The sequence below is a fragment of the Humulus lupulus genome, chromosome 4 (genome assembly GCF_963169125.1).
Source record: "Humulus lupulus chromosome 4, drHumLupu1.1, whole genome shotgun sequence".
Taxonomy (NCBI): Eukaryota; Viridiplantae; Streptophyta; class Magnoliopsida; order Rosales; family Cannabaceae; genus Humulus; species Humulus lupulus.
The window spans coordinates 199523031-199541279 of record NC_084796.1 but is presented as its reverse complement, the minus strand read 5'-3'; the positions used below and the strand labels follow the sequence as shown (position 1 = coordinate 199541279).

The window sequence follows — 18249 nt, the reverse complement described above, 5'->3', positions numbered from 1 at the left end:
GTAAGAAAACTGCACTCAGGTTATGATTGGGGCTCGGACGCTTGTTAATAAATATGAGTATGACTATGATTATATGTGAGAATATACTTATAAATGTGTTTGAAAATATTCGGTAGGCATGCTTGTATATGCTTCCTCTGATTGCTTGTTGTGCAATGTATATTTGTGATTATATCTATTCTAAAGGTCGGCCTAAGGGCGCCGAGGGCTGATAGCAAGCCAGTGGAATGCAACTCGGCCTAAGCATGCCGGGGTCGGCTATAAGACGAGAGGACTCGGCCTAAGGGCGCCGAACCTGAACATTATACAATAAAAAAAAGTGTTGTTTGCACATAACTAATTGTATTGGTTGTTGAGATTGGATTATGAGTTTGATTGAGCTGGATATTACTACTAATCTTATTTCTTATATCGTGTTGTTGATTGAATATATTGATCTAAGTTTACTATTTATATAATGTTGATTTACGTTTTCTTGCTGAGCCATGGCTCACGGGTGCTATGTGGTGCAGGTAAGGGAAAGGGATAGCTGGACTAGCCATGAGTTGAAGAGATTCAGGAGTGGTGTGTTCATATGCAGCCTACTTGACCAACACAATCGAGATAGCTTGGGATGAACTAGGGTTGAACCCTGTTTTGCCGCTTAGAATGACTAATTTGTATTCCTTTTTGTCTTTTATCAGTCTATAAACACTTTTTGGGACCCTGTGTATAACTCAATATTTTACTAAAAAATAATTACTTTGTTGACAAAAAATTTTAATACCTAACCTTGATCTAGTCTTTAGTTACACATTTAAGTGCAAATGACTCGCTTAGCGAGTTAAGCCCTTTCTTAAACACATAATTTAACGGTCTTAGCTAACCAGGGCGTTACAGATGCAAGTAAAACAAAAAGCAAGATAAAAAATACTAGGGAGAATTTGTTAAATAGAAAAAGAAAACCAATGAAAACCAACTTACTTATGTATGATATATACCCATGTATATAGTTGTTTTTCTATCTACAACTTGGAGACAACTAAATCTTTAGAGGCATGTCATTTGATTTAATAGCATTAATCTTATGTAACATCATAAATAAACTGAGTAGGCATGTGTTAATCTCATATGATTATTATAATTTATTAACATTTTTGCTTTGTACATTCCTTTTATTTCCAATTGGCGATGAGAAAATTTTATTACACTACAAGAAAAAACAGTATTCATAACACTTAAAAACTGCTAACTGGGACTATTGATAACACTTCTGAAAATGCTAACATAGCCCCTGTTATTAAAAGTCCAGTCTTTTCTATAACAGTTTTTGAATGTTATGTTCGGTGTTATCTTCAACTATTCAATAACACATTTTTAGGTGCTATAATATTCAAATAATAACATTTAGGAAGAGTTTTTGGTTATAAATTTGAAGTTTAATCCTGTACTTTTTTTATAACACTTTTCAACTGTTACATTTGATTATTTTGATAACATTTTTAGTTTGTTATATTATATAAACCATAATGATTTTTTATGCTTCTAATATGTTTTTAAATCATAACATATAGTAATAAAATTTTAAATTTTATTTTGATAAGTATACTTATATGGTTTTTTTTTTAATTAAAAGATTTTCATTATTGTATTTTGATAAAAAAATTCAAAATTAATCATAAAATGTAATTCTCAATAGATTGATAAACCATAAGTATTACATTAAACAATAACTAATTCAAACCATGAATGTGTCTACTTCATGAGATCTTAGTTCTAACTTAAGTTTGAAAGCATAACATAATAAAGTTATATAATCTTGAACAATTTTTACTTCAAAAATGAAAAATAGAAACATTACAAGATACACAAAAGTAAACCATGCGTGAAACTTGCTCCATCCTTCAATTCATCATCCTTTGTGCACTTGTCTTTGTTGTGAGTCCATTTGTTTAGCTACAACAAAATTTAAATAAGTAATGCTTCAACTTAAAGTTATAGTAAACTAAAAGAGTACATAAAAAAAGTTAATTACCTAATTATAACTTTATCAGCTAGCCATGCAATTATACTACCTACAACATCTTCTATAGTAGACATAATTGTTGAAGGCCTCAACAGAAATGCATCATTCTTTCTCACAAGATCTATCCCCACTTTCATAGCACTAGGCCCAAGAGGAACATGGTGAACCTCATCCTTTGGGTCACTAGAGATAAAATAACCTTCTGCAATAATTTCTCCAGATCCAGTCCAATCTAAAATTTTGCATTTTGAGCCAAATGTGTGGTATTGACACTCTAACAATATATCAATATAACAAATTCAGCAGCAGTAAATGATTTTATATTGAATATTATATGTTTTAGATTTTATCATTTTCATATAATTAGTATCATAATTACCTGAGTGGAATTAACATGAGAATTTGATTGAACATTGACATTTGATTGCTCCTCACTCTGAGTAGATGTATTCTATTTACAAGTAAGATAGAAAGACATGAATTCAACATCAAAATTAAAAAAAATACACAAGTAAAGACTAACCAAAAAATTAAACATGAATCTTAGTTATTATTGCAATTCAGCCACATGAAAATATAGTTTCAACATCAAAATACTTACTTGATTTTTCATTAAAGAAACAATGAGTTGCTCCATGTGTTGCATTTTTTCTTTCAAATATAGTACCATAAGTGGGCCAGTAAACAATTAAAAATTATAAATAGTGTTATAACATATATCACTTTTTGAATTATATGATTTTTTTTCTAACAAGTACTAATACGTATACAATAGTACAATAACACCTACTTTGTTAATCTGTTTTTAACCTTTAAAACAATTTTTTTTTGTCAACCAATAAATCGTTAAACAAATTTAGAAAGAGTAGAATTTGCCTATTTTGATGCTAATTATTACGAGTCAAATTACACTTATTACTCTTTAAAAATATTTTGTTGAGAAAAGTATTTTATGTGTTTTATGATCAACTATTAAAGCTAATGTGGCAATATAAATAGTGTTGAAAAAAATATAAAAAATAGTGAGAAAAAAAATAATGAAATCTTCTACGGAAGAGGTTTTCTCCAAAAACATTCTCCAAAGAAAAGTCAAGAAACACTTTGTTTTCCTCTTCTCTTTTCTTCTCTTCTACATCAAATAGAAGACAAAATTCAGTTTTCACTAGGCCGAGGGATTCATTCGATAGTTGAGGTTGTTTGTGACCAGTTTAGCTTTACTGGGTGTGTTTAAGAGTTTAGAAGAAGTACTCATCTTAGTTCGTTAATTCTGTTACATAATCACTCCATTTTCAACCAAAAAATGCAAATAAATCTTAGAATTTTTAAATTAATTAATTTTTTTTCCAAAAACATCAAACAGTGCATATTTTATATTCAAACTAAAAAATTTTATGTACTGCCCTTGCACTAAAAAATGTTTTACATTTTATTACCCAAGTTTTTGAATTGCAAGAAGCTATTTCTATAATTATTCTAATATATTTCCCCACATGGGTTTCAATTCTACTTTCAAATTTCTATGGTTTTTGAAATTTATTAGATATACATCAAATAACTAACAGAAAATCAGAAAACATTCCAGCCATATTTATTAACCAACCATCAATCATTATCAATTCAAAATATTCAATCAACACACAAGTTTTCTTCCTTATCTCGCCGCAGCACACAAATTTCTCAGAACCTACTTCACTAATACACACAAGTTCTCAACCTTCTGTTATCACCGCAGCACACAATAATAATAATCTCAGAACCTACTTCACTATGGATGAATATCTAAGATATTCAAACTTCTCTAACATTTGCAAAGTATTTTAACAAAAATAAAAGTATGGTTAAACGAGTTTCAAGTATGGTTCATAGTCTCTCTCTTTGTTTCTTCTTCGTTGGTTGTTTATCGAATACATTTTAGCGCCCCCTACTGTTTAAAAGGTTCACTTTAATGAAGAATAATAATAGTAGGTTATTTTTTTAGCTTCAACTATCCACTGATGTTTTTATTTTCATGTCATTTTATAGAAAGAACTAAATCAATAGTTTATTGGCAATAGGGATGGAGGAACTGTCAATTTTTTTTAACAAGAGAAGGTAATATTCTGGTAGGAAACTAATTTACTATCATGAGATATTGTTTCTTTTTTCTATTGTTTTGAAAGCAGATTTTGTTAAATGGATTTGGTTAATAATTACCTTAATATTAGTACTAATTGGAATTGTTTTAGTGGGACACTCTAAATTCCAATGAATAATCATTCCAGAATCCTTGCTTTAATTTATGCATCACGTGTAGGAAAAATCATGATGACTAATTATATATATGCTATAATGATAACCAGATGCTATAGTGATTCAATGATAAGATCATCTCAGTGAATCATATATTCTAAAGTTTATATATTCTCTTTTTCTTTTTTTACCTATTAAAATTCATTCCTTATTGCTCAAATGGTTTTGATTGTTCTAGTGCTGAGATTTTTAATTGTATGTTATAACAGTTACTTGATTTTCTAGTACCATGATTCTTAGTCCCACTAAAGATTTCTTGGTCTAAATCTATTACTAATTTCTAGTACTTTAGTTTCATTAAGCTTTCAAGAGATTCTAGTGTTTTTTTTTATTTAAAAATCAGATTCTAAAATGGTAGCCACTAACTAATTGGGTTTGGATCAAAGACAAGATTTTAGCTTGGGTTGTGGCAATTAAATCTAATCTATACATATGGAAATAATGAAAACAATATGACTAAATGAAAAATTTAATCTATACGTATAATGAAAAATCAAATCTATACATATAAAAGCTTACCTAACAATCTATCAACACCAAGTCGAAAAATTCAAACAACACATAATAAGTTTTCTTCCTTATATCACCGCAGCACACAAACAAATTTTCCAGAACCTACTTCTCTAATACACACAAGTTTTCAATCTTCCGTTATCACCGCAGCACACAATTTTAATCTCAGAACCTACTTCTCTATGGATGAATATTTAAGATATTCAAACTCCTCTAACATTTTAAAGATATTAATAATAAGAGTTAAAAGAACAAATTCCGTACCTCTTGCAAATTACCTTTGCAATGCTCCTTGCCAATTCGATCCCCAACCTAAAGAATATAATCAATACTTAAAAGATTAATACAAAATTAAAATTTGTCAATAGATATTAAACAAGCATGTATGATAAACTAACAAACTAAACAACATAGCAAGCAAGCTCAAACAACAAAAAATAAAAGTTGGAATATGACCAATCAGAATAAGGCTTAACTGTACAGTGGATGGGTTTAAACTTTACAAGAGTGATATTGCATTGAAATATTGGGCTTTCTATTTTTCTTACTGTTTTCAGAATCTGAAGAGATTTTTCTTACTGTTTAAACTGTTCAGTGGATGCTTTCTATACGTGTTTAGTGTAAAGCAGACCCAAAGTTGGGTTCCCCTTAAAAAAAAGAAAAAGAAAGACCCAAAGTTGGGTTTAGTCTAGATCAGCATTCCTATAAATTAAGATTAAAGGTACATATTATTTTGTATTAACTTTTCATGACCTTTACCACTTCCTCAGCCTATCAACTCTATTTGGTAAGATTACTGGTTTTTAGACTTGTCAGTAATAAATTGTAATACTAGATGGAATAAACTGTTGCTATAATGAGTTTTAAATTAACAAGTGCTCCTCATTTATTTATTATTGTCAATATATATAGGAAGATCATTTAAAGCCTAAAAATAAATAATTTTTATTTATTCAAGAAGTAAAGGAATATTTTAATCTTAAACATTAGATTATAATTCATGGTTTAGAAACAATGTCGTTACACGATTTTTGTACGATCAAATGACCTATATATAAAAATAAAAATGTGTAATATATTCAAGAAAAATTATAGCAAATAAATAATTTTTCTTGAATATATTAGTAGCTGTCTTCCATGCCATTATATGAGATTAAAATTATATTTTTTTTGTAGTTATCCTCTCTATTTTATTAGTTCTTTGGATGGGGATCTGGGAAAAGTAGCAAAATGTTGAGTGTTTGTGCTGAGTGTTGTGTTTTGGGATTCTTGTACAAGTCTGGAAAGACAGGTTGCTAGTTTATGGTGCTATTGAGACTAGGTACTATCTGTGGTATATTATGACTAACCTTGCTTCTGTTTCTTCTTAGAGCTATTGATTCATCTAGTTAGAGGTTTTATTTGTTACCTCTAACTTAGTTATAAACATCCTAAATTTATTTGGTTTCAGTCTAACTTAGTTATATACGTATATTCTCTTTTGTGCTGCTGCTTAATTATATATTGGTTTCATTGGGTTGCTCCAAGTGTACTGACTCTAACATTTACTGAATTGTTTTATGCCAATTTATATGGACAAAAACAGTAGACAAAAAATTAAAGTGATGAATTCAATTGTTATATGCTCAGAGTGGCCATGTCATTATGGTTTGCTTATATATATACACACACACAAACATAATGGCCAACTATTGAGCTAAACTAGTCATTTACTCAAAGTGATGTGTATGTGAGATATTTAAGCACCATGGTGTCCATTAATTCTTTTCTTAGTTTTTATGATATTAATTAAAAAAGTTTTGAGAAAGTACTGCATTTTCTACATTTTTGGATTATATGTGCTCTGTAATTGCATTATCAACCTATCATGAAATTAATATAATCCTAATACATATTTAGTTTTAAATAATTAGAATACTATCTTTTTAACATAACTAGGAGGAGCTTTTATATTTATTTGGTACCAAATTATTTCAGAGCTTGTCTGTCTGCTTATTTTACAGTGTGTTACTTTATTTTAGTACCAGTTTTTTGTTGGTTCCTTGATCTGTAATGGAAGTGAAACAAGCACTTTTGTTAGGAAAGGTCATAAAACAGTAGACATGCCTCTTGACAGTGATGTTTTCCAAGTTTTTCTTGGCTACAATGATCCTTAACAGGTATATGCATTTGTCTATATGTATATTTTTTTTAAAATGAGTTTCAATTCTTAGTTATAAATTCTGCTGGTATAGAAAGATATTGGTTTATTCTACATGGTTCCTGAGATCTGAAGCAATCATGAAGTTGGGTTTTCTATTTGGTGGAATTAAGTTAAAGAATTTGACTTGAAATTTATGAAATTGTTCAAATGGTTTCATTGTTTGATGGCCTGAAATTAAGGTTCATATTGCACTAGGATACCAACTTGGGAAGACATAAATAGTGTTCATGGGTTACAATGGCCTAACCAAGTTCAAGTAAAGTGTTTTACTGCATGTAAGTTAGCAAGAAACAAAAGGTTGTCGAGAGAAAATTAGTAACTTATAAATTCATCAACTGTACTTCTGGTTTATAAGATAAACATGTGTCAAGTAGACTTTTGTAACTTGTTATATTTTAATTGCCTGGTTATTATTTATGTACACATTTGTTGGCATTATGTGGTCATTAATACATGAGATATACAAATACCACTATCCTTATTCTAGACATAATAGTAACTTACAAAAACTACAATATTATAGAGTTCCAATTCTAGTGAAAAACAAGATTAGCTGTACCAAATTTGCAGAAGAATAATGAAACAACTACCTGATTATATGCATATTATTCATATGTTTTTCACAATTTAAACACTATACTTTCATGAAGTCTCAATTATATTCTCTTAGAAGAACTGTATTCTCGTCACATTTTTAACACCTATAATCAAGACATAAAGCATTTCTAGACATCTTTTTCGATGAATTATATGGTAGAAGTTTTAATATCCTTGCAGCACACACACACACCCACATGCATCCACACAGTTGGAACTTTCCTGACAGTGCTCGTGAAGCAATAAATATTATAAGTTCCAGAACTTACACTCCTGCCGTTCGTGGCTGGAATAAGATTTCTCCTGTTTGAAACCGCTCTTTTGATAGAGTGAACTGACCTTCTCCTGCTGCGTCAGATGATGCTCGTGTATCTTTGAGTACCTCAGCCTCATAATCATAGGCAACATAACAAAGTTTCTGTATAGAAATAAGGTCATAAATAGAACTCAGCTTCAGCAAGGTCTCCTTACAAAAATGAGAGAGAAGAGCAGAAGAAAACAAAATTGAAACATTCCACTAAAACACAGGATACTAATGGTATTAGTAGTTTCATGTACCATGAGCAAAATATTTTCTTTGAGGATGCAAAGCTGATAGTATTAAAACAGAATAACTACAGTCAGGAAAAACGAGGATAAATATTCAACAACAATATTCTGCACTCAAGAAACAAGCAAGACTTGTACCTCTTTCAAAGTGCGAACGGTGCACAGCGATTCAAAACTAATATTGTTCTGCTGCATCAACTCCTTAAGAAACCCGGTAAGTTTTAGTGCTCCCAGTCCCACAACCTCCACACCCACTTTGCGCATTACTTTACCATGTAAAACTAGAAGCCGAAAAAGAAAAGAAAATAGTATATTTCAGATCCCCAAACATTGAATGCAACCAAGATATGATATAAAAGAAAGCACTAGAAAATCCATAGAATGAAAATGAAAAAAGAAGAATAAAAGCAGCAAGGCTGCATGGAAAGTTAAAACTGTAACTTATACTGCAGGGCTAATCAGTATATATCATAGGTAAATGAAACCTTGTTGATAGTTTAAGGAAGCATAAAACATATAAAAGATAAAAGAGAAACTATCACTCCTTACTTGGAACAACTGATGTGACTTGAAGCCCAATATTTACAACAATTCCTGAAGTTCTTCTAGCAGCATACAAAGCTAAAGTTGCCTACATTTTCAAAAACAAAAAATGGATAAGATCTTACAAATAAAAAACATCTATCAAAGAATCAATAGAACATTTTAAGCCAAAAGCAAAAGGTCTAAATTACTCATAAACAAGCATAAGTACATAAAGCATCTCAGCTTATAGTGTTAATAAGTAAATTTGGTGCCTGTTTAGGATTGTCAACCACTCAAGTCATAGAAGCTTGCTTTACAAAATGAAAATGAAGAATGAAAATTGGATCAAGGCTTCGAAATCTATATCCGATGGTGAATGTCATTTTTGCATGAAACAAACTAATCTTAATTCTTTAGCAAAGAGGGGTAGCTCAAATGATAAGGCATATGGCTTGCTATATCACAAGGTATGAGGTTTAAGTTTCTCTTGGATACCTACATAGCAATTGTTAGCGGAATCCTAGTTTTTAAAAAATAAAAATTACTCTTATTTCTTTTAGTATTAAATATTTTAGAATATTTAACAGCAGCGGCAAGTTAAGGCTTAGAGAAATTTACCTGATTAATTGCACAAACAGCAGGAACATTCATGTTAAATAGTGCTATATATATAGCTTCCTTGAGTTGCCGTCTTGATGCTTTTGTAGATTCAGTATCTGCAATAAAAAGACAGAAACCACATCATAAGGACAGAAAGTGTCTCAAACAAGAAAAACACACAATTCTCAAGTGTCTCACTAAGGAATTATACGACCAAACTTAAAAGAAATTGAACTATCTAAATTACAGAAAAGGCAATGAATATATAGAAGCTGACCATCATAATGCAATATTGGTGTAGACACAACCACTGGCTGTGATGGTGCTCTTACCTGCATCCTGTAAAAGACATATCAAATATACATATGTGAGTAAAGAAGCTCACTTCATGAAAGCCAAAGCAAAGAAAAAGAGAGGAGCTACCTGCTATAAATAGTGGAAAAAAACTGTCTAAGTCTGGTATACATTGGAGACTCAATGTTACCAAATTCCTGCATATGAGAAAGTGACAATTGGGATTACACACAGTTGTGGTTAATGAATGAATGAATGATGAAACATTGAAGCTGGTAGTTAAAAGGTGACCAAGAAAGTAGCAGAGCGCACAGATGGAGCAGCATACTTGCTCCAACCGTATTTGCAATAGCCAGAGCCACCTGGTCAAAGGACAGAGAAGAACATAATAATAGAAAACAAGAAATGGGTATTGACTAGTGTTCCTTCCTATATAATAACACCACAAGGAGCATATAGTTATATTTTAATTGCATGGTTATTATTTATGTATACATTTGTTGGCATTATGTTATCATTAATATTATTGATTAGTTGTAGATAGAAGACTTAAAGGAAACCAAGAACCCGTGCACACGTGCCTTACACTAGAATATCATGTATACATTTGTGAGGTGCATGTACCAACACAGATTTAATACATACTTTAAGCATAAACCTTCCCCTGTTTTAGCAAAAGACTGAATTGTTCGATCACATCTTAATATTTTATTAGGATCTGGAAATGAAAAGAGACCATTTTTCATCTAGACCAGATTTAAAAAGGTCAAACAAGAAAAACCTAATTTAAGAATACCATCATATGATCAGCCATCATATAGCAAAGCAAGTACGACACGCTACTAAATTCTGAGACCACCTGATTCATTTACAAGAGTACAATTTTCTTTTTCCATTCATGTAAGACTGTATTCTATCATATACAAGATTTACTACACCAAAGAAAAATGTGAACAAAGTAAAAAAAAAAAAAACATAAAAGAAGTTAATTAAGCAAAAGAAACATGAAAACAGTAAAGGTGCCTAATTTGTGTACCTGAGAATGAGTGAAACAGCTGGTGGGTTTGAGGTATTTCCCAGAATAGAAGAGGCTCCTCCATTGATAGAGCAAAGGAGAACTTGGTACAAAGAGAGGGCTGACCTGCAAGAGCAAGTTACGGGACCTGCAAGACTGAAGAAATGCAGATTAGAAACAAATGTTCGATAAACCAGAGCAACAATCAACACAAAACCCACACTGCAATAACAAAAATAAAACAAGCTACGGGAAGACATGCAAGAGGGTTGACCTGCAAGAGCAAGCTACGAACGGACCACGAACGGAAACCGAGAGACCGAGAGAGAGACCGAGTCTACCGGAAACCGAGAGAGATAGACCACGAACAGACCAGGAACGGAAAGTCAAAAAAAGATTGAAGATTGAAGGGACCAAGAGACCAGGAAGGGGAAGACCGAAGAATGATTGAGGAAATGGGTACACGGGTCAAAAAAAGTTAAGTCATTTGGCATTTGGGTACACGGAGTGAGTCTTCGTGAGGGCGGAGTGGGCGGAGTGGGCGGAGTGAGTCTTCATGAGTGAGAGATGGAGGTTGAGAGAAAGGGTAACTTAGAGAAAGGCTGAGAGAAAGGGAATTTGGCAGAAATTCATTTTGGCGCCTGAGTTTTAGTCATATGGCGCCAAAATATGTCTTATTCAGACCGTGTCTTTTTAATCCCCCACTATTCAGATCCGTGTGTTTTTAATCCCCCACTTAATAATAGCACTTCTAAATATATGCTATTCTTTAATGTAATATATACTAAATATTGTTGTAGTGACAACTGATTGCTTTTATTTCCTCTTGCTTTGAACATTTTTAGACCTTTTAAGAAGTGTGTTATTATTTTATGATTAAGGATTTATATTTAAATTACTATTGCTCCAACAAATCTTCGTATTGTAATAAGGAAATCATGTAAATTGTACACTAGAAATATGTTATATAAGTTTCCACCATGACTTTTTATAAGCTTAGGGTTTTTTTTTTTTTTTTTTTTTTTATTCATTCATTTATAAGCATAATAAGTTGGTGTATTATTATTGTAAAAAGGAAGAATGATTTTGTAATATTATTTTTTTATATGTTTGATAGTATATTCGACCATGGCTTTATATATGAGTTAATGGTTTGAAATTATTTAATTCCTTGATGCAGGCTAATTGTATATTTGGAATGCATGAAATAAAAGAACATGTTATATTAATGGTTAAACATGAATATGAGCATATTTTGATTTATATTTTATGGTAATTTATCAATAAAATAAAAAGAGCATAGTTTATGTCTTAAAAATTCATATTTTAGAACTAATATATGTAAAATGTTATTTTCGCACTTTAATAATGTATTTTTCTTCAATAAAATACATGCAAATTTTATTGTTTAAAGATTGAGAAAAAATATTTTAAAAAAGATGTTTAGAAATTGGTTTATTAAAAATATGAGTATTATTAGATCTTATACCAACTTTTAGATAATTATAAAATAATGTAAATTTTGTGATCTAGAAATCCTATGTTTTAAAAGGGTTAATTTATGTTAATTTTCATTGGTATTATTTAATTAATTTTTATGAGAAATTATAAATGTTGTCACTATTATTATTAGATAATAAAATTATTATTTGGTAAAAGTATAGCCAAAGAACTAGCTTAATAAAATAACTTCTTATAGTCAAATTTTTTAATGAAATTTTATGATTTGAAGAAGTAATATAGTGGTGTTAGTCAAATTGGTAACTTATTAATGCTTACCGATTTTTTATGAAATTGACAAGAAGTTAAAGGAATAAAATTTACCATCCTCAAAGCGAGTATTAAGAACCATTCTACATTTATATGCAATTTTATTTTTACGTTCAAATGTACGTCATTTAATACAATGCATGGTTCTTGTGTTGAAACCATTAAGGATTTCTTAGTAGAGATGATATTATTCTTTTATGATTTTATGTGAAGTTGTTGTATGTTGAAAATTTTGGTGCAACTTGTGCTACGTGTGAATGGCCTCATGCACACAAGCGGTATGCTTGAAAGTTGTGTTTAGTTCTATTTGATTTTAAGATGAGTATTTGATTGACTTTTCTAGGCTCATTGTTAAAGCCATCTCAAATTTTGTACCTTAGATTGAGGTAATGATGTTAGCTAGATTTTTGTTTTGTTTTTTAAAGGACTCTAGTTATGAGATATGTATGGATTTAGTTGTGTTTGCTTATCCTAGTGCTGAAACATTATCAAAGGTAGACATGCCTAAAGTCTGGACTATAGGAGTGTCAGGTAAGACATGGACAATAGGGGTGTCTTGTAAGTGAGCAAAGGAGAGTCGCATGTGATCTTGGACAGTAGTGGTGCCATAATCTTATGTTGCGTGTTTATGATTATATTTATAATCTTATGCTTATGGTTATGATCCTATGTTTTATGTTATGATTATGTAACATATAACCTTATGTTTATGATTATGATCTTATGTTGTAAGTTTTATGCTTATGTTGCCAAAAATCTTATGTTTATTGTTAAGACTTGCGTTATCATGGTTATGACTTCATATGATTTATGTTGAACAACGATCGCTATCAGAAAAGTATGCAAAAAAACTATGAGATACGTCGCTTACTTTTTTATGTTGTGATTTCCTTCATTGTTTTTACTTCCTTACTGGGCTTTTACTCACCCCTTTACTTTTCTCCTTTAGGTAGGCATTAGGTTTTCTGATTGGCACACAAGTTGATAGTGGCGTTCTGTGGTCTAAGTATGTATGTCGTCGGGTACAAATGGATGAAAAATGATATAGAAACTCCAATGAACGTTTTATGAGTTTTTTTATGTTAATTAAATTCTTAGTGGGACATTACTATTTTATTTTAAAATTTTATGAAAAAAATATTTTTTTTTATTTTAAGAAATGGGCCCATCATGCATATTTTAAAAAGGTCCCACTAAACCTTTTGAACAATTATTGTATTTTTCTAAACATGTAATGATTAGTAGTCGTTTGTAAAAGATAGTAGAATAGGGCGTTTTACAGATTGGTGAAATGTCCTTGTAGCAGGTGTTTGAACGTTAAATTTAGACAATTTGTGTATTATGAAAGCATCTCTTTGTAAATTGATTTCTACAGAGAGATACCAATTGGCATTGTCATGGAAATGAGGAAATAATATCAATGAGGAAAGGGGTAGATTAAATTAATGAAGATGAAATGATGCATGTTCTCAATGATTTTATGGAAAATGAGAATGAAAATAATTTTTCATATTTATAAATCAAAATTCTTGGGTCTGTGTAGCGAGAGTTGAAAATAATACTTATTAAGACCAGTTAGAAGAATTTTTAGTGATGTCATATCTTTTTTGTTGTTTTGTTGTATTATTTAAGTGCAAATGGTTTGATATTAATCAGTCTTCAAGATTAAAGTCTGAACAAAGCATAAGTAGTATTAACACTAGTTAGGAGGCGTTCAAAGATGATAAGTTCATCCTAGCAACTCAGGCTAACCAAGTTTTCTACATTGATGACCTTAAATTTGTCCAAGAAGTGCATCATAGAAATGTGTTGGCCATTCCACTAGTTGAAGAACAACTGGAGGATGTAGAAGTAGACTTTATGCATGACACTAGTTCATTTTATTTCCAATTATTCATTGGCGGTCCGTTGCCACGAATCAACATACAATGTACAGGGGCTCCATTAGAGTTTGTCAATGTAGAAAATGTTGCAATTGAGGAGGAGGAAGAGGAAGCAGAAGCAGAATTCATAGAAGGAGATGATGAAGAGGGAGAGGAACACATAGAAACCGATGATAACCTAGAAGAAGTTGATGGTGATACAGAAGATTATTATAGTGATGATTAAGTGGTAATTTTATAATCAGTGATTTTATTTAATCTAATTTTTTGTTGAAGTAATCATGTTTCACATTAAATGATTATTATAGTAATTATCTTGCAAATTTATGTAATCTATTCACTATAAATGTAATTTCAATACCTATATTTCTCAGATTTGGCATATTTGGATTGAGCAAACATTCTCTTGTGTTTTTATTTAAATAATTAATATAAGCATTTTAATTTTAGTTTTAATTTATTGTTTTAGTTTTAATTTTAATTTTAATCTATTGTTTTAGTTTTAATTTTAAGTCTATAATTATAATCTAATTTAATTTAATTTAATAAATAATGTATCGTAAAAAATGTCGGTACAGGCTATACCGATGACATTGTTCTCGGTATAGACTTGTTAGATGCCAAAATTTGGTAGATTTCTACCAATGATAGTTCCATTTTACACCGACAACATTTTTCCTCGTAATAAGCTATATTGGTAATTTTAGTATTTTTGGTATATGGATAAGTTGCAACTCATTTTTTCAATTTACGGGATGGTATATAATGTAATTTCATGAACCTTTCCCAAAATTTTAAAAAATTCAAAATAACTTAGGATGCTAAAATTAAGATTTAAATAGCTTATTGCATGTGTGCTTGTTTTGATATTTATAGGTGCATCCACAAGCTATTTGAATTATGATTTTAGCATATTAAATTATTCGGAATTTCTTGAAAATTTGTGGAAAGTCTCATGTAACTACATTATACACTATCATGTAAAAAAAATGAAGTTGAAACTTATCCATGTACTGAAAATACTAAATTTTTTATAATAATCATTAATGAATTGGTACCCATATACATATTTTAAACTTGTCATATATATGTTAGGGTTTGTGCCCTAAAAGCATGTGAAAAGATATATTTTTATTTAAATAAAAGTACATTGTATTATATTTGAATATTTTAATTATTGTTTGAATAATTTATATAAATATCATAAATTTCCATATTCATTTACGAGAATATGATCTTATATGTGTACAACAGAATTAAGATAATATATAATGAATAAGATAGTCAACAACTTATTAACGTACGAAATATTTAATGAATGGTTGCTAGTACGGTTTACTAAGCATATGGGAAGTAAGTCATCAAGATTCAGATTACTGATGTGGATAGATGTAATGCCCTAGATAACCAAGACTGTTACACTGTGTGGTTATAATTGTGCAAGACTTGCTAATCAAGTTGTTTAGTTGAAAATGTGACTCTAAACTCGTGATCGAGCTAGGCTTAAAAGATTTTGGTCATAAATAGATAATTTTCATTTAAATAAACATTTGGTACATGGGATCCCAAAAATGGGGTATAAAGGACAAAATTACAACTTTAAAAAGTTAAATACAATCATAGGCCACTCTAATGGAAAAAATACACATTTTAGGTTTTCCTATCTCTGTACTATCCCTCGGCCGTGACGGACGAGCAACTGACTATGTACATCCCACCCCAGAGCTCTCCAACTAAGGATTGGTCCACCTTACCCTTGCCTTTACCCTTGCCTTTACCTGCACCACGTAGCACCCGTAAGGCAAGGCCCAGCAAGAAAACCATATAGCATAGCATAAACAACACAGATAATCATATTATCCATAAGGCAATTAACCTGGTATTCAGCATATTATGACAAACACATAATCAATGATGGAAATGAATCATAAGCCATTCATCCCAATATTCAACAAACCATAAACATCAGATTAACAACAATAAGCATATCATAGTGACCAATACTCAGGGTACACTCTATTCAAATCACTGACTCCGGCTCACTTAGGCCGAGCTCAATGATTATTTAGCTAACCTCAGCTCTCAGGGGCCGAGCCGCATCCTGTGCGCAAATATCAGTCCTGACACTCTTAGGTCGTTTATTTCATGCTCACATGGCATATCATAATCATACAATATCCGCATTCAAATATAGGGAACCTTAATCCCAACACGGCCACACAAGGGTGCAGTTTTCTTACCTTTAATTCCAAGCGGAGAAAGTGAAATGGTTCCGAGCACGATCCTTAGCCCTGAGCCTTGGCGATAAACCTAGTCAAAAGGGCCAATGGTATCCTTTAACTTCCAATTGAAATAAAATACCTAGAAGACATAAACTAGCCTCCGGGACCTCCATTTCTCCTAAATTAGGTAATAGAAATTGTCCCGAGCGCCTAGGTACGAATCCCTGAGCCCTAACAATCCTTGAAACAATTCTAAGGCTAAAATCCTCAGGCCAGTCGCGACTTGGTTTAGTGGGTCGCGACTTGCCTCAAGATAGAGAGCAAACACCTCAAACCAAAGAGGGGGGGTGGGTCGCGACTTGGCCTAGCAAGTCTCGGATCACCCTCAAGTCAGAGAGCAACCCAGGTGAGAAGGGCCCCAGGCTGGGTCCCAGCGCATCCCCTTCAAGCCCAAAAAATCTGGGTTTTCCTCCTCGTCCTTCTTAGCCAAGAACACCCAATTGAACCCAGAATTTTCCTATCAATTCCCCTCAATTTAACACTAAACCAGCCATAAATTCAAGACTTAATTACACATTTTAAACACCAATAACCTCAGTAATAACACTTCTATTACACTCTCAATTCAACAAGAATTAACCACCCAAAAACTCATAATTGAACCTATTCTTAAGCTCCAAATTACTCAGCTCAACTCTATATAACTAAACAAATTTCATCAACTAATTATACCCAAAAATCCAGCAAAAATTCAAGGATGAACTAAAGCTCATACCTCAATTATAGATGAACCTCCCAACAGCTTCCAATCTAATACTCTTGAGCTTAAATCCTCAACCTCCTCAGCTGAATTTTCTGGTTGATAGCTTCAATTCCTCAAGCCTATGCTCCTTCAATTTCCTCAAGTCTCAAGCTTCTAACTTCCTTAAACAACCTCAAAATTCAATCACCAAGAGAGAGAGGAGAGAAATCGTGAGAGATGAGAGAGAGTGAGCTGAGAGCTTTCCTTTAGCTTCTAGTTCTCTCTATTTTCCTAAGTCTGAATATATCCTTTAATAGAAAAGACCATTTTGCCCTACCATATAGCACTTAATCCTTTAGTCAACCTAAGGGTATAATAGTCATTGCTCCCAATTCCCGCTAATTTCTCAAGTGTTCCTAACATTTACCTATTAATTTCGTTTTACAATTAACTTCCAATTATTTATCCAATGTCTAATAATCCCCAATATATTTTCTAAATTCCCAAAAATACCCCAGGCTCCCTCCGAGCCAGATATAAATCCCCGCCATGGCTATTTCGCCAATCCGCTCACTAGGACCGTCTCGAGCCATATACTGCAAATATATCCAGATAATAATGTGATCTCAACAACTTATCACATATAATTGCATTTATGCCCTCAACGAGCTAAAATTACAGATGTGCCCTTATAAGCTAAATAGGGCCCACATGCATATTTAATACTCATAAACATGAATTTCACATATCCATATAATCATATAATCATGCATGCCTCAAAAATCATGCATTTAATCATTAAATCACACATAAACACATTATGCCCTCCCAGCACGCTAATCAAGGCCCTTAAGCCTTGTTAGTCATTTTGGGTCGTTACAATTGACATCTTGGTAAATGTGCTTTATATAATAGTGATTATGTAACAGGATCGATAAGAATTAATTATCTTTATAAACTTACCATTTTCCATAAAGATTTAATTCATATCTTAATAGATGATCATTTGTTGATCAGTCTAAATCCTAAGTTATCATGAACT

The 18249-nt window shown here is 31.4% G+C and overlaps 1 pseudogene; it reads right to left on the bottom strand.

The window, feature by feature from the left end:
- Positions 1-7872: 7872 nt before the first annotated feature.
- Positions 7873-10443, bottom strand: LOC133832792 (actin-related protein 8-like; annotated as a pseudogene).
- Positions 10444-18249: the final 7806 nt, after the last annotated feature.